This window comes from Schistocerca serialis, chromosome 3, assembly GCF_023864345.2.
Source record: "Schistocerca serialis cubense isolate TAMUIC-IGC-003099 chromosome 3, iqSchSeri2.2, whole genome shotgun sequence".
Classification (NCBI taxonomy): Eukaryota; Metazoa; Arthropoda; class Insecta; order Orthoptera; family Acrididae; genus Schistocerca; species Schistocerca serialis.
In genome coordinates, this window is record NC_064640.1 from 11,734,161 (window position 1) to 11,753,779 (window position 19,619).

A 19,619-nucleotide genomic window follows, 5' to 3' on the forward strand; every position below is an offset into this window, starting at 1 on the left:
GTTGCTCCGCGACAATTGGGAAGTTCAGCACGGCGACGCGCCTGGACATACTTACCAGACGAGTCACTCCGCTAGCCGCCTCGATAGAATTTACGTCTCTCGGGAACTCACACCTGCAGTCCAAGGTGCAGAACTTTGGCCCCTGGCCTTTCGGACCACTGTGCCTACATCTGCAACATTCTCTTTCCCAAGCAAGTGGTCTGGCGTAGTCGTGCACCGTGGAAGCTGAACACCACCCATCTTCACGATCCTGAATGTCTTCAACGTGTTACCGAGACATGGGCCACCTGTGAACGTCGCTTACCTACGTACTGCACGACCTTGACCTAGTGGCTGGAATGTGCCAAACCTGCCATTCGACGTACTTTGATTCAGTATGCAAAGGAAGTTGCCACTTGGCGCCGGCACACTACCGACTATTTCTACGCCGTTCTCCGCGACCTGGACGCCCAACCGCCCACCCCCGACACCCAGAGGTAACACAGCAGGATTATGGCGCATATTGTAACGTTGACACGTCGTAGACTGCAGGGGGCTATGGTGCGAACCCGATGTCACGATTCGGCGGAACAAGAACATCCCACAATGCATCATATCGCCTCCGATAGGAAACATCGACGACAACAACTCATCACCGAGGTCAACACCTGTCACGGACAGCACGTCACTTGCCAGGCTGAAATCGTCAGTGCCTTTGTCGACCACTACCGCACAATGTACCAGGAGGAGACTACCGACAACCACGCTGAGGAGTCTGTGTTACCACACGTAACTCGCACCCTCACCAGCGACGAAGCGGACGAGCTGATGGAGCCAATTAAGCGTGACGAAGTCCACGATGCAATCAAAAAAGGCGCTCTGAATAAGTCACCTGGTGTCGACGGATTGCCGATAGAATTTTATCGCGCTTTCCTCACACTAAGGGCGTCACGGTGGACAACGATGTTTCATGAACTGCTGACGATGGGGAACGCCGTACCGCCGTCCTTCGTCACGGGAATTATTATACCCATCCACAAACCGACACCAGGTGTGACGACAGCACATTACCGTCCCCTGACTCTGCTTAACGCAGACTATAAAATTTTTACACGCCTACTGGCAACGCGATGCCGCAAGGTCCTGCCTAGCATTCTCTCCCCGGAACAGACAACTCCGGGCGGCTCAGTTAATATACAAACGGCCACAGAAGAATGTCGCGATTTAATTGCACTGGCAGCGGCGTGCAAACTCCGCGCCGCAGTGGTTGCCATTGATTTTGACAGCGCATTCGACAGAGTGCGGCATCTTTTTCTGTTCTCAGTGATGAACCGCATGGGTTTTCCACCAGCCTTTATCGACGTTATCCGGCGCCTGTACGGCACCGCCGAATCGCTGATTCAGGTTAACGGCCGTGTGGCGGGACCAGTGGCGATCCGGCGTTCCGTACGGCAAGGCTGCCCACTTTCGACCCTACTGTATGCCATAAGCCTGGAGCCACTCGTCGGGAGTCTGACGAGCCACCTTTCTGGTCTCACTTTGCGACAGCACAGTTTTCGATGTCGTGCGTATGCGGTTTACCTCCTCCTCTTGATCCGCTCACGGAGTGAAACACACACGGTACTTGATTTGATATCAACGTACGGCACTGCAGCGGGCAGTAACATGAATGTGGCTAAATCCGCGGCGATGCCCATTGGACGCGGCCTCTCACACGACGACTTAGCACCTCTCCCGTGTGTACAAAAACTACGATACCTTGGTATCATTTTCACCTCCAACATGCGCCGATCCACTGCCATCAATTTTCGGCGTGCACTCCAAACTATCTGCACGACGGTACGACAAAATCTTCTCCGACGACTCGATTCTTTACAACGTGTCCAATACCTGAATCAACATGTGGCGTCCAGAATGGTCCACATCGCACAGGTCCTCCCGCTGCCATCAACAATTGGACGCAGCCTCCAGGCTGCCTTCGGATACTTTCTTACGGCCGGTACACTCTTAAAGGTCCGCTACGACACGCTCACCCTTTCCCCGCGACTCCGAGCGGCGTCCTTGTACATGTCCACCGTGCACAAGCAGTGGCACGGGGGCACCTCCCTCACGCGCAGCTTGCTGGAAATTCTTGTGCCAGCGACCGTAACACCACCAGTACCAGTCGGACACATCAAACACCATCTGACGCAGATTTCTGATTTCGTCATCGACTTCAGTTATGCTCACACACACTTACCGACCACGCGTTCTCCTCGACCTAAAGATTTTTACACCCCACTGCTTCGTTCCATATCCAGCAACAATATCGAACTGAGACACCCGTCCAAGCGGTGGCCCACGGTTTGGCGTCATATCCACCAGCCTTTTCTTCCCTCGAACGTCCGGGCAACATGGTACCAAGTCGCAAATGAAAAATTCGCCACAAATCATCGCCTTCACGCCATCGGACTAATGGACTCTCCACTTTGTTCCATTTGCCACCTCGTGGATAACGATGTCCATCAACTGACTTGTGCTGCCACCTGTGACGTCTGGAAACTTGCCCGACAGTTCGTTGCCTGTTACCTCGGCGTTCCGCCGGACTCGATTGACCCGTGGACTTTTATCCATCCTGAGAATACTTATTTCCCCGCCACCAAAAATCATGCGATTGTATGGGTCAAGGGATGGACAATCACCTACATATATAATGATGGTGACAAATCACGCCTTGATTTCTGGCAGTACTTACAAACCGCCCACAGTCAAGTCGAACACCGACCGCGCTACCGCGCCTTCTTCGCCAATTACCTACTCGCGATCTTTACGTCACCCTCGCTCAGTTGGATGGTGCCACACGCCGACAACACTCCCGCCCCCCCCTGCTGACATCGGAGACTCCCCGCGCTACTTTCAATATTGTAACCCACAGTGGAGTAGGCGCATTGACACGCGCCTCCTTTATTTTATGCACTATACCAGAACACACTGGTTTTTTTCCTCACTCCACTGTCTATTGCTTCACACCTCTTAGCTTACATCAGTATTATTATTCTTTTTTTCCTACACCTTGTTCATAAAAACAAAAAATTGCTCGCCTTGTACAAGTATAATGTCTTGTGTTATTTTCGCCGGAAGGATGGCATTTCTGTTGTATTTAAGTTTGTACCAATAAAGATTTTTGTTAATTTACCCTGTTCCTGGTAAAAAAAATAATCATAATAATAAAATAAAAATAAATATAAAAGCTACTTAGAGGGAGTGATTCAGAGACGGGAGGGGGGAGACATCGCGGCCGGGCCTCGGGTTCCGACCCCTGCCCGCTTTGTCTCCACCTACTCATAACTGAACGCTCTTGATAAAAAATAATAATAATAAAAAAAATGACAAGTGTCGTGCGTTCAAAAAATAAAAAAAATAATAAAAAAGTGGTAATCGTCGTAAAAAAAAGGATGGATAGAGCATCTGCCAAATAAGGAGGAGATCCCAGGTTCGAGTCCCAGTTGGGGCACACATTTTCAGCTGTCCACATCGAGGTGTATCAACAACACCTGTCGGCAGCTGAGGGTTTCAGTTAGTCATCAACTATCCAGGAGATTGATAGGAAAGTCGTCTCTCAGGCACTTGTATTGATAGGGAAGTCCTCTCTGAAGCACTTGTCCCTCTCGTCATATACTCGTAAAATTTTACCTTTCCCGCTCTTGATCGATCAACCATCAAGGGAATTCATTTCTAGATGAAAATACTCTTAAAACTACACTGGTGTAATGACATCGTTAGAACCAGTAGGTTTCTATGGGCGCAGAATTTGTAAACTACTGTAAAGGATGAGCCAGACAGTAAGGGATTTTACTTTATTATATGAGCACCCAAACGGTAACTTCATTTTTCCATTGCGGCCAAGCCACGGCCGGCAGTGTTAGCTGCCTGTAAATTCTTTCGTCCCACGGTCTAGTAACAGGAAGTCAGCACCGACGAAGGGCACCTTGATCACGCGCCTCTCTCATGTGCTTACGAGGTAACGCCGTCCCAGGCGTCGCTTAGCAGGCAACGCTCTGGAAAGTTCCATGCCGCCCGCACGGTTTGCTCGGTCCTGACCAATCAGGGTGGAGGAAGCCGCGTGGTGCGTCGAACATACCCGGCCGCCCGTCGCCGGGCTCGCTCTCTTGTATTCTTGCTCACCCGCGAGTCGGATGGGCGCCCTGTAGCTTTGAACATCTCCCGCTTCTCCCGGTGCTGCGGCACTGTGGACTTAGTTTTGGCAGACAACCACTTTCGGTAGCTTCGCGAACAATGTTCGCCAAATTGCAAGCTCTGGCTCACCCTCACCTCCCTAGGCCTATGTAGCCCCTTTTTAACATGCTTCAGCCAATAAATGGCCTTTCTCTAAAAATTACACTATTATTCCATAACGCCCACCGCCTGCCCATACCCGCCATCCTGTACAATTGGTGTCAGAAGTGTGGATCCGTTCCCGTAGTGACTTTGTCGCTACACTAAATTTTTCCCGGCAAAACGCCGTACACTTCGCGCATGGAATGCGCCAACCGGCCGCCACGTTTGCTGCACGTGGGCCGTGGCTGCGCCAGTGAACACGCACAGGGCGCGCGCTGCAGCGAGGCAGCCCACGCTAGTCAGCCACGTGAGCCGCACGCTGCCGCGCTGCCCTCTGCCCGCTGCCTGAGTTCGAGGGGCCTGCGCCGCGCTGCGCGACCGGCCGGGCCGCCGTCATCCGCCACGCCGCCGCCGCCCGCCGCTGTCACCGACGCGCCAGGGCCTGCCGCCATCGCCGACCGGCCGAGCCAGCGCCGTCCGCCGCCAACACATTTGCCGCCGCCCGAGGGTCCGGACGCCGCCGCCGCCGCTCGCTGCCGCCCGCCGACCACCGCCCGCCGCAGCCACTGCACCACGCCGTCGCCGCCACCAATGCGTCGCACCACCTCCACCGCCATGTAAGTCGCCGCGATGCTTTCAGCAATAGCTTCGACGATCTTCCGCCGCTGGATTGAGAATCTTTGTGGCCGTCCTTTTTTTGTAACAATCATTACTTTTTTCTGGTCACTAGCGTCCCATAAAATTGTAAACATGCCGATAGGGACACGAGCGACGGAACGGGATACCCCCGTAGAGGCATCTGTCTCGCAAGACCCGCTCGAGGCCATAAATGCACAAATGCGCCAGTTATTCGCACAAAATCAGGAGCTACTTGAGCAAAACCGCGTCTTGAAACAGACGCTGGAAGCTAGTGCGCGAACTTCCATACCTGTGGCTAGCTCCGCCCCTGCAACTAACACTAATTCTGTCTCTAATACAAACGCCACAATTTCTGCTAACATGGCGACTGTAAGCAATTTTCCTGCGGCTGATTTCATTCCCACCTTTTCTGGGAAGTCCCACGAAAATGTAGCTATGTTCTTACAAAATATTCGTGATGTGGGTCGCACGTGTGCCTGGCCGGATGATCTATTGGTCAATGTAGCCAGACTCAAGTTGACAGGGGAAGCCCGAATGTTTATAGAAACAGTGGACGAATTGCGTGACACGCACGAATTTGAAGTATTGGCCCGCGGATTGACTACGCGTTATTCAGATACCAGAGGTACCGCATATTACAGAGATCAATTATCAACCCTTAGGCAGAAGCCTAATGAGGATTTTGATGCCTTTGCAGATCGCATACGAGCAGTGTCTTGTCGTACCTACAAGCTAGGTGAAAATGCCAGTGAAAACAGAATTTTGCGCTCAGAAGCCGAAGCGCGTGCAATTGATGCATTTGTTCGCGGTATTGACCCCCGCATCGGAGGAGAAGTCAAAGCTGCCTCCCCCACTTCTCTGTTTGAAGCTGTTCGTTTGGCAATGCTTCGCGAAGAGGTGTTGCGTTTTTGCGCTGCCGCCCCGCGCCCAACGAACCCAGTACCGGTCCCAGCAAAACAAGTATTTTGTCAGCGTTGTGGGAAGCTCAACCATACGGCAATGCGCTGTCGCGCGCCGTATTGCACTATTTGCCAGACAGTAGGTCATGCTAATAATGTTTGCTCCACAAAGTCACCGTTTTCAAATCAGATGCGCGGCCACCGCCGCAACGCGGGGTCGAATCAGGGAAACGCTTGGGGGGCAGGTTCCGCCACCCACCCGCGCCCCCGACAAAAATAATACACCCGGTTAGGACCGAAAAATGTAAAGAGGTGGAACACGTTAGTCTATTTGGCGTACTCGGGAACAAATCAGTTAGAATTTTAGTTGATACTGGTGCTCAAGTTAGTGTATTGTTTGTGGAGAAAAATGATAGAAGGGTGTTACAGCCACCCCGGTACCATATCAGTGGCCTTGGAGAGGAAGTAATTGTCCCTGCAGGTTCGTGTGTAGTGAACCTGCAAATCGACGAGGGTAAATACAGTCAGATGATGGAGGTAGTAAGGCTAAAGAAGGGTGAATTTGACATCATACTAGGGAATGACTTCCTGCACCGTTATCAGGGGATAGTGGATTATCGAACGCGAACTGTGCAGTTCGGCGAAGCAATTCACCGATTTGGCAGTGCGCACCCCCGTCAGACGCGAGGGAGCTGCGAGAGGCGCCGTTCACTGTCTCCCATAAAACCGCAGATGTGGGCGATAAAAACCACTGACCCTGTGAGGATAAAAGGCGGAAGTGGAAAGATTCTCTGGATAGATGTCAAAAATCAAGAACAGCCTAATACAGACATTCTGGTTGACCCGCTCACCCAGAATGATGTTTTAGATCGTCAGTCAGTACATATAAAGAGAAGTATCTGCCGACCGGAAAGGAGACAGAAGGGTTTTGCGATACCAGTAAGTATAGATAATTTTGGTGTAGAAGATGTTGTGATACCGAAGGGTACTATTGTTGCCAGTGGTCAGGAAATTTTTGAGGAAATAACAGGAGCTGAGAAGCAGCGAAATAAAGATAAGAAAGGAAGGAAAGGAAAGAAATGTTCAGTTAGAGAAGTGCGATATGTCGTGTCGACGATAAGGAGTCAGTTAGCAGAGAAGTTAGGTCATTTAAACAGTGAGGAGAAAAGGATGTTGCAGCCGGTATTAGAGGAATTTTCGTGGTTGTTTGAAGAGAGGCAGTTTCTACCGGCTACGGATTTGGTTCAGCACGAAATTCCGACCGGAGAAGCTCGGCCAATTGCACAAAAACCTTACCGTATACCATATCATTTGCAGTCTGTAGTTGAAGATACGATTCAGCAGCAATTAGCAGCAGGAATCATACAACCCTCCTCGAGTGCGTGGGCGTCCCCCGTGGTCGTTGTGCCAAAGAAATCAGTAAATGGGGAGAAAGCCTATCGCCTATGTGTCGATATGCGGGCAGTAAATCGGGTAACGACACCAGACACATATCCGTTACCGCGCATTGATGAAACATTGGACCGATTGGGCAACTGTAAGTATTTTACCACCCTTGATTTGCGTTCTGGGTACCATCAGATCCCTGTTGCACCCCAGGACCGCCATAAAACTGCTTTTGTTGTACCTACAGGATTGTATGAATTTGTAAGGATGCCATTTGGATTGAGAAACGCCCCTGCCACTTTTCAAAGATTTGCAGACTTGCTGCTGCGTGGGTTGAAACCTACAACCTGCTTGGTGTATTTAGATGACATTATTATTTTTTCTAAAACGATAAAAGAACATGCAGAAAGACTGAGGGATGTTTTGCAAAGGTTAAAAGGAGCTCATTTGAGTGTAAAATTAGAAAAGTGTGCTTTCGCCCAGTCACAAGTACAATATTTAGGTCATATAATAAGTGGAGAAGGTGTCAAACCGGACCCCCGTTTGACCACCGCAGTAAAGGAATTCCCAACACCGATAAATGTCAAAGAACTACAGTCATTTTTAGGCCTTGCAAACTACTACAGACGTTTCGTGAATAATTATGCCACCCTTGCTAAGCCCCTGACTAATTTATTGAAAAAAGGAGTTAGTTTTATTTGGACCAAAGAATGTGATAAAGCTATGCAACAAATTCAACATGTTTTAACTAGAGCCCCTGTACTAGCGTACCCGGATTTTGAAAAACCATTCATACTGTCAGTGGACGCCTCAGATTATGCTGTAGGAGCCATCCTGTCACAAGAGATAGATGGCGAAGAACGACCAATTGGTTATGCGTCTCGACAGCTTAATAAAGCAGAGTCAAATTACAGCACAACTGAGAAGGAACTACTAGCACTCATGTTTGGTGTAACTTATTTCCGATGTTATTTGTATGGGAGAAAATTCACTGTCATCACTGATCACGCCGTGTTACAGTGGATGTTGAGCTTAAAAGACCCTAGTAGTAGGCTAACTCGTTGGGCTTTGAAATTGAGCGAATTTGAGTATGAGGTGAAACACAAACCGGGCAAGTTACATCAGAACGCCGACGCATTAAGCCGAAAGGTCAGAGTGATCGTAGCTAATGACGTTTCTATTGAAGAATTAAGGGAGGCACAGCAAAGAGACGTCGAATGTCAGAAGTATGTGGCTTTGCCTGAATTTTCCGTTGAAGATGGAATTTTATATCGAAAGACCCACTTGGGCAAACAGGCAGTAATCCCGAAAGAATTACGTTCCAAGATTATCGCACAGTGTCACGATAGCCTGCAGGCATGTCATAACGGCCTTCGCGCCACAAATTGCCGAATAGCCGCCCGTTATTTCTGGGCAGGAAGACGGAAAGACGTGCAAAAGTATATACAAAATTGTCTACCTTGTGTTAAGAGGTCCTTACCACCTCGAACGAAAGTGCCTTTACAGCAGGTACCAGAAGCCACTTATCCCTGGGCAGTAGTAGCAGCAGATATTGTCGGTCCTTTCCCTGTGAGCCCCCAAAATAATCGGTATATTCTGTCCCTTATAGATCATTTCTCTAGGTTCTTGATTCTCATTCCTATACCAGATATGTCCGCTGAAACAGTAGCGCGTGCTTTTGTCACCCATTTGGTGTTACCATACGGAAGCCCTGAAGCTGTACTCACAGACCAGGGTACGAATTTCATGTCTGCGGTATTTACCGAAGTTTGTCGGTTATTGCGAATTAAAAAGTGGCGAACGACACCGTTCCACCCAAAAGCAAACGGTCGCCTGGAACGAGTCCACCGCACCGTTATGCGCATGCTGTCTTACTATGTTAATAAACAGCACTCTGACTGGGATAAGTATGTTCAATACGTTACGTCAGCTTATAACAGCCGTGACCATGAAGCTACAGGGTACTCACCTTATGAAGCAGTATATGGCCGCCCTATGAATTCGCCTTTTGAAATTGACAAACTGCCCCCTGGAATTAAATCCAAAGATGTGAAAGGTCTAGCTCGACGTCTAAAATCCATTTGGAAAAAAGTAAGAGGGAACAATGCCCGAGCCACCGCCCAACAGCTAAAGAGAAGTAATCAAAAAGCAAAAATGCCTGAGTACAAGGTAGGAGACCTAGTTATGTTGAGCAATCCAGTAGTAAAAAAGGGAAGAACCAAAAAGTTTACACCTACTTATGAAGGACCGTACCGTATCATCCGGCTTACTTCACCGGTAAATGCGGAAATTCAGTTAGCGGAACGCACAGTGATCGTTCATTTTGACAGATTGAAACAGTATAAAGGACCCGAGCCACCCCCACCTAACAGTGAAACCGGGCCTATTACGCCAGTAGTTCCACCCAAAAAAGCAAGAAAGAAGGTAATACAACCGCCTAGACAGCAACGTAGATATGCTCTAAGGTCAAACCCCTATGATTTGCGTTCCTGAAAGTAGGTCTGGAATGGTATGTAAACAGTTGGAAAAGTCCTGCATGCAGCAAGAGAATTAATTGAGGGAAAACACCGTAGTTACTATACATTTAATTAAATTGTGCATGTTAGTTATAAGTAGACATAAGAATTGGCAACTGTTGGTAACTGGTAATAGAATTTATGACGTCACATGTTAATGGAAGTGACTGAAGTTATGTGATCATTTTGTCTTGTCATTTAACGTCTCCAGTCATGTTATCGTAGCGGTCGAGAATTAAAACCACAAACATTCTTTAATCATGGAATTAAGGGGAAAGTTGTTCTTGTGAAAAGAGCACGTAGAGAAAGAATCAGTTAATCTTGTATATTTCAAAGGGATTCACATTTCACTTGTGCACGAACACAGCTATTAAAGCTTTACCATAAAAACATGATACTAATACGCCTTCGTAACTGCCAGTAGATCAGTGACTACATGCAGCCGTCTACCTGTACTTTGAAAGACGCCCTATTACATGTATGTTTTGCTAAATGATCACACAACGATAATAACAAGAATAAATACGTCCAAGTTAAACAACAAATAGGCTACTCTAAAGTAAAAGGAGTCTTCCTGAAGTGCTATTTTATTGTTTTCATGATGCGATGTTGAACAGATAACGAGGTAAGTTTTTTGGTACCACGTATTTCTGTATATTAAATGCCACTGAAGGAGTGCGTAAATACCTCCACTGTGGTCTACAGCCGTTCACATGCGCCGAGTCCCGCCCCTCCCTGTCAGCTGGCGACGCGGCCCCCTCCCCTCTCCATCCACCGGCCTGCCGAGAGAGCGGCCATTGCAGTTCCCCCTTCCCCACCCACCGCCTCTGTCCTTGGTGCGTGCAGCATCTGCACCTCTCCCCTCGCCCCTCCTCGCCACCCAACCATCGCCCTGCAGGCCACGTGCCTCAGCCACGCTACACATTCGTATATTCGTACGTTGCAGTTTAAACAGCAAACCTAAAGTGATAGTTATAAAAATAAAATCACCAGCTTAATATTGCCCTACAGATTTTATTAGTCTTATCTAAAGACGGGAATCTATGTGTATTGTCTATTTGAATTTTCAGTATGGAACAAAAATCGTGAGAGAGAACTTTTCCTGGTACGCATTGTCTAAACCATCAGGATTAGTAAATGTTGGAATTTCAGATCGATCTCCGGCTATGTTGTATCACCACCACGGTTAATAAACGGATCTATATGGCGTCAAGAAAGCCGGCACTTGCCGCTATATCTGTCCTGTAAACGACCGCTGAGTGGGGAACGCGTTAGCCAAGGAGTTGGGTTTGGAATGCCATTGCAAAATATAGTTTATATAGAAGCCTAACACCTGCCATTTACCTAAATTTTGAAGAACAGAGTGTTTAAGTAAAATAGTTGTAAGCCGATAGTTTTGTGACCTCTAGCGATTGAAGTTATTAGAGTCCCTTAGAAAAGAACATCCTCCATGCATAACTGTCGTGAACAACATAAGATAACTTTGGAAGGAAATTTTGTGACTGTACCGAGAGGTTAACTCCACGCGTAGCAAGAGGACGGACCCAGCGTGAACGCCAGTTCTGCCGCCCAGCCAGTGAAACCGGACGCAGCCGTACTGTCAGCTGTGCTGTCAGCAACTTACAATCTCACGAGCGCGACGCGTGTCGCACCTTAGCACCTCAAGCTGCACTGAATCTTAACACAGAAATTCTTAACCATTATATAACGAACCCTTTGAATAACTTTGCGCACATTTTCAATAGTAAGGAACATACTTTGCTCCCTACACACTCTTTATATGACAGATGAACTCTAATTTTATTAAAAACCAAAGCACCGACAGGTAAGTCATATCGACGTCTTCGAGATGCAACTAGCTTCGTCGAGCCGCCAATATTGATTATATGGAAGCAGGTAAGTGAGAGAATGAACAAAAGGAACAACCAATACACACCGGAACGATTGGTTGGGTGACTGATGATCGTCAATATTTGCAAATACAAATCAACACAGGAAACGGTTTATCACACGTTAAATAATTATTGGTCTGTCCATTGAAGGAGACATAAAATCATTTTTCATCAGAATCTTGTTACAGGAAGTATTAACGTGACATTACACTATTCCACAGCATTACACATAACATTGCCATGACTTAACGACAGTTTTCTTCTAGGTAAAAGTACCAAAGACTATTAGTTGGTATGAAGACACAAACGAGAGCATAAAGGAATACCAAGGGATGCTTACATTCATTTTGCTACGAAATGTAACTGGAGAGTAAGGAAGTTTTGTTTGAAGGAAATAATATTTTAAACTTTTGCTTTTGTTACGGCTTTGCCACCGCTTATATCACTATGACGAGTTGCCAATTACTTATGTCAAATTGCTTGTGCCTAATTACTTGTGTCCAATTACTTAAGTCCATGTATTATTGTTGTTCATTTTGACTGTTTTATTACTACCTATTTAGAGAATTTTGCTAAAGTTTTGCCAGCACCAGTAATTTAGTATTTGTATCAACCTAGTGTTTCCATGTGTCGCTGTGTTACTATATTGATGAGGATAGTCATTTTGTAGGATTTCAAGTATGCTAGAGTAAGTTCCCGAGTACTGCCAATTATTTGTTTAATAATAAGGATGTCTTAGGTGATAAATTGTTTTAGAAGAGTAGTTTAGGATGTAACCATGCTTTATTTTGATTTGTATTTGAATGTTTATCTGGAGGGATATACCACATGCCTGCCGCCGTGATAGGTAACATAAACAGAGCGAATCACGCCCACAGAACGAGCAAGCTTTGGCCATATACCTAGTCTATTGGATGAACAAGAGAACCACACCCGCGAGGGCACGTACCTTACGTGACGCGGCTGGCACCCGCGCGGTCCCTTAGCTGTCTGTGTCGTTCCTTCACTTTTCCGTTTCGCGGCATAGTCCGTTCTACCCACTTTGATCTGTCACAGACACAAAACTATTCAGCCCAGACTTTGATCTTCCATCTCGAAGAAGAGTTCACGAGAACAGTGTTCCGTGCTCTCTGACGACAGCTGATCAGGCAACGTCAGACGCGAACCGCGTCTAGCCCGCAGCTAAACGCCAGTAAGCGGAAATCTCTGTTCAAAACCTTGAGCCTTCTTTGTTTCCCCATTGTATTTTCCGAAGGAATACCGACTATTGAAGTAGTAGCATTTAACTGTATGACGTGTCCCAGGACACTGCGATACAACCAATGATAGACGGAGTTTTAAGCAACCAGCTGGGCCCAATATGGCCAGCACTACGGAGTTACAGAGACGGCGAGTTTAGTCGCAAAATGTTGAGAGGATGAAGACGGCGAATTTTGTCGCAAAGTAAAGTTAGTCGCAAGATGTTGAGAGAATGAAGACGGTGAATTTTGTCGCGCAGTAAAGTTTTGTTTTAAGTGAGAGAAGTCGTGTTTTAGGAAGAAGTAAGTAGCAGCTATCTTGGAGTCGCAGAATTGTCATATACACAGTTAAGTAGGCGATAACGTCGTGTCAACGATGCGCCGTGCGCTAAACCTTCATAAAGGAAAAGTCCTTCAGAAATTACGCTCAAATTATATTGTAATCCAATTTCTTACGCTTTCTGTCTCCACTATGGAAATCTCTAGATTCCCTTCGAGTTTTGTTTCTCTCCTTTCGCTAGCAACAGCGTTGACATCCTACGACACAATCTATGTCCCACCTGCACCAAACTGGTGTCACTTTTCTTCGTCACTCTCACTTAACGGCGTGCAGCAAATATATTGAGTGACGAGAAAATTCTTCTCAAAATGTGAATGTTGTTACACGTAGAGGGTCAGCCCAAAGAGGCACTTAACTTTCTTTGTTTACCGATGTGGAATATGCAGTAAATTTAATATGATATATGTGTACTTCACTTTTACATTTTCATGTTATGAACCAATTTACTGATGCATAATGTAATTTTAAACAGAACCCACTGTAACAGCTCATCTAGCTTTATGTCACGCGTAATCCCACTTCTATTTTGTTGCATTTGACAGTCGGCATTTGACAGTCGTAGACCCCTCAGCTGCCGCGTGCAGCCTCGACGCCGCGCTGGCCTTGGAAATTATCTGCCGCGCGCCTTTCTGACTTAGCGCGAGATTCGGCCTTGCAGTCAGCTGCCACTCTGACGTAGCCTCCGCGCAGATCTTTAGCAAACGGTTCCTGTTGGAACACCACTAATAACCTTTCATGCCACTACGGCTTACTTAGTATTCACACCCATTTAATTATGCTTTTATACCTGAAAGCTCATTCATGATTCCCTTGTCAGCTAACGTTCAAGTTTTACCTAAAAAATCAAATAATCACATCCTAACGTCAATTGATGATTTGCTAAAACGTGAAAAAGGACAAATTTCTTACGTTCGCCTGTTGGCACTTAAATGGATGGTAAACAGCCACAAACTAAACTCAACAATAAAAAGAAAACAAGAACCTATCAGGCATGTGCCCTCCCTTAGTTTTAAGAGTGCAATTTTAATATCACCTAATATTGGAGAAACTAGTGTAGTGTAGTGAAGTGTTCCCTTAGTGATAACTCCCTTTTCAACTGTGCTTTGAAACATGTGGACCTCCCCTCATACCCCCCTGCGGTGAGTTCCAGTGCACGGACCTGGCCACGGCCACGCCCCCTTCCCGCCGGCAGCCTGCACGCTGCCCGCTGAGGACAACACACCACGCCGCCTCGTGCCACTCGCCCTCGCCGTGACTCATCAGTGGTGATGTGTTTATATTTTCAACTTATTCCAACAAAAGAAGAAAAAGACATTTTTACTTCAACTTAGCAACAAGAACACTTGACATGTTTGTCTAATTCACACTGCTATGTTTTGTTCTAATTTTGTTTTGATGTTTTATGATGTTTTGATGTTTTATGATGTTTTGATGTTTTATGATGATTATTGTATACACACAATATTGTTGACATGTGTAAGTTCCTTTGCGACCCCTAGGAGGTCTTCAGAGTCTCTACATCCTCCCGTAGGTTAAGACCCCTGCCGTCTTCCGTGAGGGCCATTCTTAATCAAGTAATGTTTACTTTGTTTTGCAAGCTAAATTTGTTTACATTCAAATAATAATTACATTGAGCGAATTCACGTACGTTCTCCGCTCCCACGGAAGGGGGAGGAATGTAAAGGATGAGCCAGACAGTAAGGGATTTTACTTTATTATATGAGCACCCAAACGGTAACTTCATTTTTCCATTGCGGCCAAGCCACGGCCGGCAGTGTTAGCTGCCTGTAAATTCTTTCGTCCCACGGTCTAGTAACAGGAAGTCAGCACCGACGAAGGGCACCTTGATCACGCGCCTCTCTCATGTGCTTACGAGGTAACGCCGTCCCAGGCGTCGCTTAGCAGGCAACGCTCTGGAAAGTTCCATGCCGCCCGCACGGTTTGCTCGGTCCTGACCAATCAGGGTGGAGGAAGCCGCGTGGTGCGTCGAACATACCCGGCCGCCCGTCGCCGGGCTCGCTCTCTTGTATTCTTGCTCACCCGCGAGTCGGATGGGCGCCCTGTAGCTTTGAACATCTCCCGCTTCTCCCGGTGCTGCGGCACTGTGGACTTAGTTTTGGCAGACAACCACTTTCGGTAGCTTCGCGAACAATGTTCGCCAAATTGCAAGCTCTGGCTCACCCTCACCTCCCTAGGCCTATGTAGCCCCTTTTTAACATGCTTCAGCCAATAAATGGCCTTTCTCTAAAAATTACACTATTATTCCATAACGCCCACCGCCTGCCCATACCCGCCATCCTGTACACTACTTTAGCATTGTCAGATTGTTTTAGATATCGTGAAAGAAAATTCTGTTGCTGATTAATTCCTCTTTGATGATTACTGTTGCGTTCAGTAAACTAATGGAAAACGCAATTAAAATATTCACTATACTAACAGAAATTAAATTCAGCTTACTACAGAAACATCACGACAGCAGTCTATCTTAATAAAGCATTAAGTATCTGTAAGACGATTGCGCCTATTTTAACACGAATTTGTAGCATATTACCGACTATTGAGTTCGAAAAGATCTGTATTTACTTCATTTCCTGTATCATTCGCAAGTATTATGAAAATGTGGCAGTTCATAGATAAAATTACGTATTCACAACAACAAAAATATGTCGGCAGAAAACAAAAGTGGCATTATGAATTTCGTAGTACCGTAAGGTTTTCGCTTCGACACTAATGTTACTAAAAGTAGCAAGACGAATTTTGCTCGAGCGTTGTCTTACGATGCCTTTATTGAGTTTGTATCTGCCTGCTTGTAGCTCTGCTACAAAAGAATTAAAAATCAGGCTTTCAGCGAGTCTCGAAAGGCGAGCAACGCCAGCGTGCACCTGACAGGCAAGAACGTCTCTCTTTTATTTATTTTTTTAGTCTCATTTTGTTCGTTTTCGTTCGTTGTACCTGCTCGGGGCGGACGTCGCAAGACACCCGCGTCAGTTCGTCGTTGATCCATTAACTCAGTTTTTTTTCTTTTTTTATTACAGAGGGCAGCTAATACTCTGACCGAACACGCTGAGTTACCATACCGGCATTACCTAGGAGCTAGCGAACAGGTGCGGTGTCTTTGGCGTACTTATTGACTCAGTAGCCGCTATGGCAGATAAATCGCAACATAAGAGACGAGCGTAGTTGTATTTCCCGTGTGGAATGACTTTCGTTGACTCAAAAGCATTAACTGATACCTTTATGTCACATCTCAAGGGAAGATCACTCACAGTATTCAATTGAAAGGACACGATAATATCAAGTGAATTTAGCAGGATAGTTCTGTGCCATCAAGGAAGTAACTCGTCGGTCACAGAGCTGCCAAACATATTCTGCGCTGTTGCCAAGTTTCAGTTATACTGCAGGAAGGATACCAGCTGGTGTGTTCTGTGAGTGACCTCGGAAGTGATTATAGCTGCGTCTCAAAGTTGCGGGTGGCAAGGGCCGCAAGATCCTCATTATATTTCAATGAGTCTTATTCCCATTCCTGTAACTAGGTTTAGGGGCTAGAGTGGAATTACTTGTAGTGCCAAATAAATGTCATAAATTAATAACTGTGACAGTTATTTGTGTTTTACTGTCTTAATCGGACTGAACCCTTGAAAACGTATTCACCAGACGCAATTCACAATTTTGGAGCTTCTACAGTGGTTGAGTTAGCATAGTATCTTTGCTGTACAATATTGTTAATGAGATCACTGTCATTGGCACATCCGCTAGAAGACAGTCATGGCCTGGCTTATTGTTGTCAGCTTTTCTGACGGATATTCTACCTTCGCTCGAAATGTGAACACTTAAGGTGAATTCGAACTTTTCATATGGCGAAAATTTGATGTTTCTATTCTTCCAGCTCTAACATTAAAAAAAAAAACAGTTACAATAAGCGGCAGAAAAGCGCCTGTGAACCAACAATTAATAATGCAATCATAATTAGTGGAATCTGACAAATTCCATCTGTCATCTGATAATTGTGAAAAACTACTTTTTTCATCTGCACAGTACCGCAGTATGAACTCAAGGGTTTCATAGGATTCCTATACTTAATTTCGTTGTGATCGTTTTCAATGACAGTAGGGGAGGACCAAAACCATCTGACTTGAAATATACTTTTCCAGCGGGATTTGAATGTTTGGATACAGTTGCAGTAGCACGTCCAGTGAGGTATCAAGAATGTGAGCAATCACTAATTGCTGTAGCATAGGCTAGGGCAGAAAGGAGCAGGTTTCCAACGAAGTAAACGATGAGAGACACTGTCGTTGTCACTTATTAAACAGGAATTGTTCAGAAAATTACAACTATATCTAGTAAAATGAGTAGGTTGATGCAGCTCCAGTCCGGCACTATCACTGAATTGCCAAACATTTTCCGAATAGCACTTATGATAAAAATGTGTGTGTGTGTGTGTGTGTGTGTGTGTGTGTGTGTGTGTGTCTGTTCTTTCGGACATTTCCGAAAGAACAGACACTACGAATCGAAACAGACAGCCTTGTTAATCAATTAAATATCGAAGGACATATGTCCAGGCTGTCATGGGCGTTAAAATATAACAACGGTGTCAGATGAAAATTTGTACCTGACCAGGTTTGAACCCGGATTCGTAGTGTCTTTTCTTTGGGACATGTCCGAAAGAACAGACACCACACATATATCCATATTCAGGGTGTTTCAGGAGGAATAGTAGATATTTTAGCAGGTAGTAGTACAGACGAATTGCATAAAAAATTCCATATAGATGCGTCCACTTTTTATTGAGTACAGAGATACAGCTGTTAGTACGAACTCTAAAAAACTCAAAGCAAAGGCAAATAAGGACGTTCAAAGTTGATTTTCAAAAATTCCCCCACCAACTTCAATGCACATTTGACTTCTCTTGATAACACCTTGTGTAGCTCTTCTGAGGTCGTCTTTGCGTTCTTTTATGAGAGGTGCATTATTCATAACCCGAAAGATCAAATTGGCTCTTGGGTTTACTTTTTCTTAGTATACTTCGCCTTTAAGCATCCCCGCAGGCAAAAATCCAAAGAGATAAGGTCTGTGGACCTTGAAAAAATGGTTCAAATGGCTCTGAGCACTATGGGACTCAACTGCTGTGGTCATAAGTCCCCTAGAACTTAGAACTAGTTAAACCTAACTAACCTAAGGACAGCACACAACACCCAGCCATCACGAGGCAGAGAAAATCTCTGACCCCGCCGGGAATCGAACCCGGGAACCCGGGCGTGGAAAGCGAGAACGCTACCGCACGACCACGAGATGCGGGCTGTGGACCTTGAAGGCCAAGAAAAGTACCCATATCTGCTGATCCATCTTCAGGGAAATGTTAGGTTGACGACTAGAATGTGCAGGAGCTCCGTCATGCTGGAGGAACATACGCATTCCTGCAGCCAAATGAACCTCTTCCAATAACGCTGGAAGCTCATTTTCAACGAAGTGTAGACAACTGGGTCCTGTAAGGACCAACATACGAAACGTAAATGCGTTGAACCCAGCTATATGTTCGCCATAAAAATTAGACATACGTTATATGGCATTTTTTCTGCAATTTGTCTATACTGCCACCTGCTACAATATTTACTATTCTTCCTGAAATATCCTGTATAATTATTCGGGTCTCCACGGATCATCGAAAGTTTTCAGTGCTAGACGCACGTCATCGTCCGAACCCTCGCGAGAATACAATGTGGCCGCGAGCGAGTGGAATAATGGACGACGAGAGGGGGGGGGGGGGGGGCAGTTACCGCATGTGGTATGCGGCAAAGATGGGAATTCGCGACTGACGAGGAGCGTCTGTAGATAGGTGCTACAGAGAGGTTGGCTGCTGTGTCCCGACAGTGTCCACCGTCGGAGGTTCGAGTCCTCCCTCCGGGCCGCGCGGGATTAGCCGAGCGGTCTAGGGCGCTGCAGTCATGGACTGTGCGACTGGTCCCGGCGGAGGTTCGAGTCCTCCCTCGGGCATGGATGGGTGCGTTTGTCCTTAGGATAATTTAGGTTAAGTAGTGTGTAAGCTTAGGGACTGATGACCTTAGCAGTTAAGTCCCATAAGATTCCACACACATTTGAACATTTTTTCTCCTCCCTCCGGCATGGGTGTGTGTGTTGTCCATAGCGTAAGTTAGTTTAAGTTAGATTAAGTAGTGTGTAAGCTTAGGGACCGATGACCTAAGCAGATTGGTCCCATAAGATCTTACGACAAATTTACAAAATTTTAAATCCAAATACTGCATCTCGGTTCTTACAATAGTACAATAGGTGCGCACTGGTTAGATGCAACCGAAGAGAGACTCCAACTCAGATTGTAGTTACGGGCGAATTCCAAGCGCATGGCTACGAACATTTGGGAGCGGTAACTTAATGTCATCGGAACCTTGTTGAAGGAC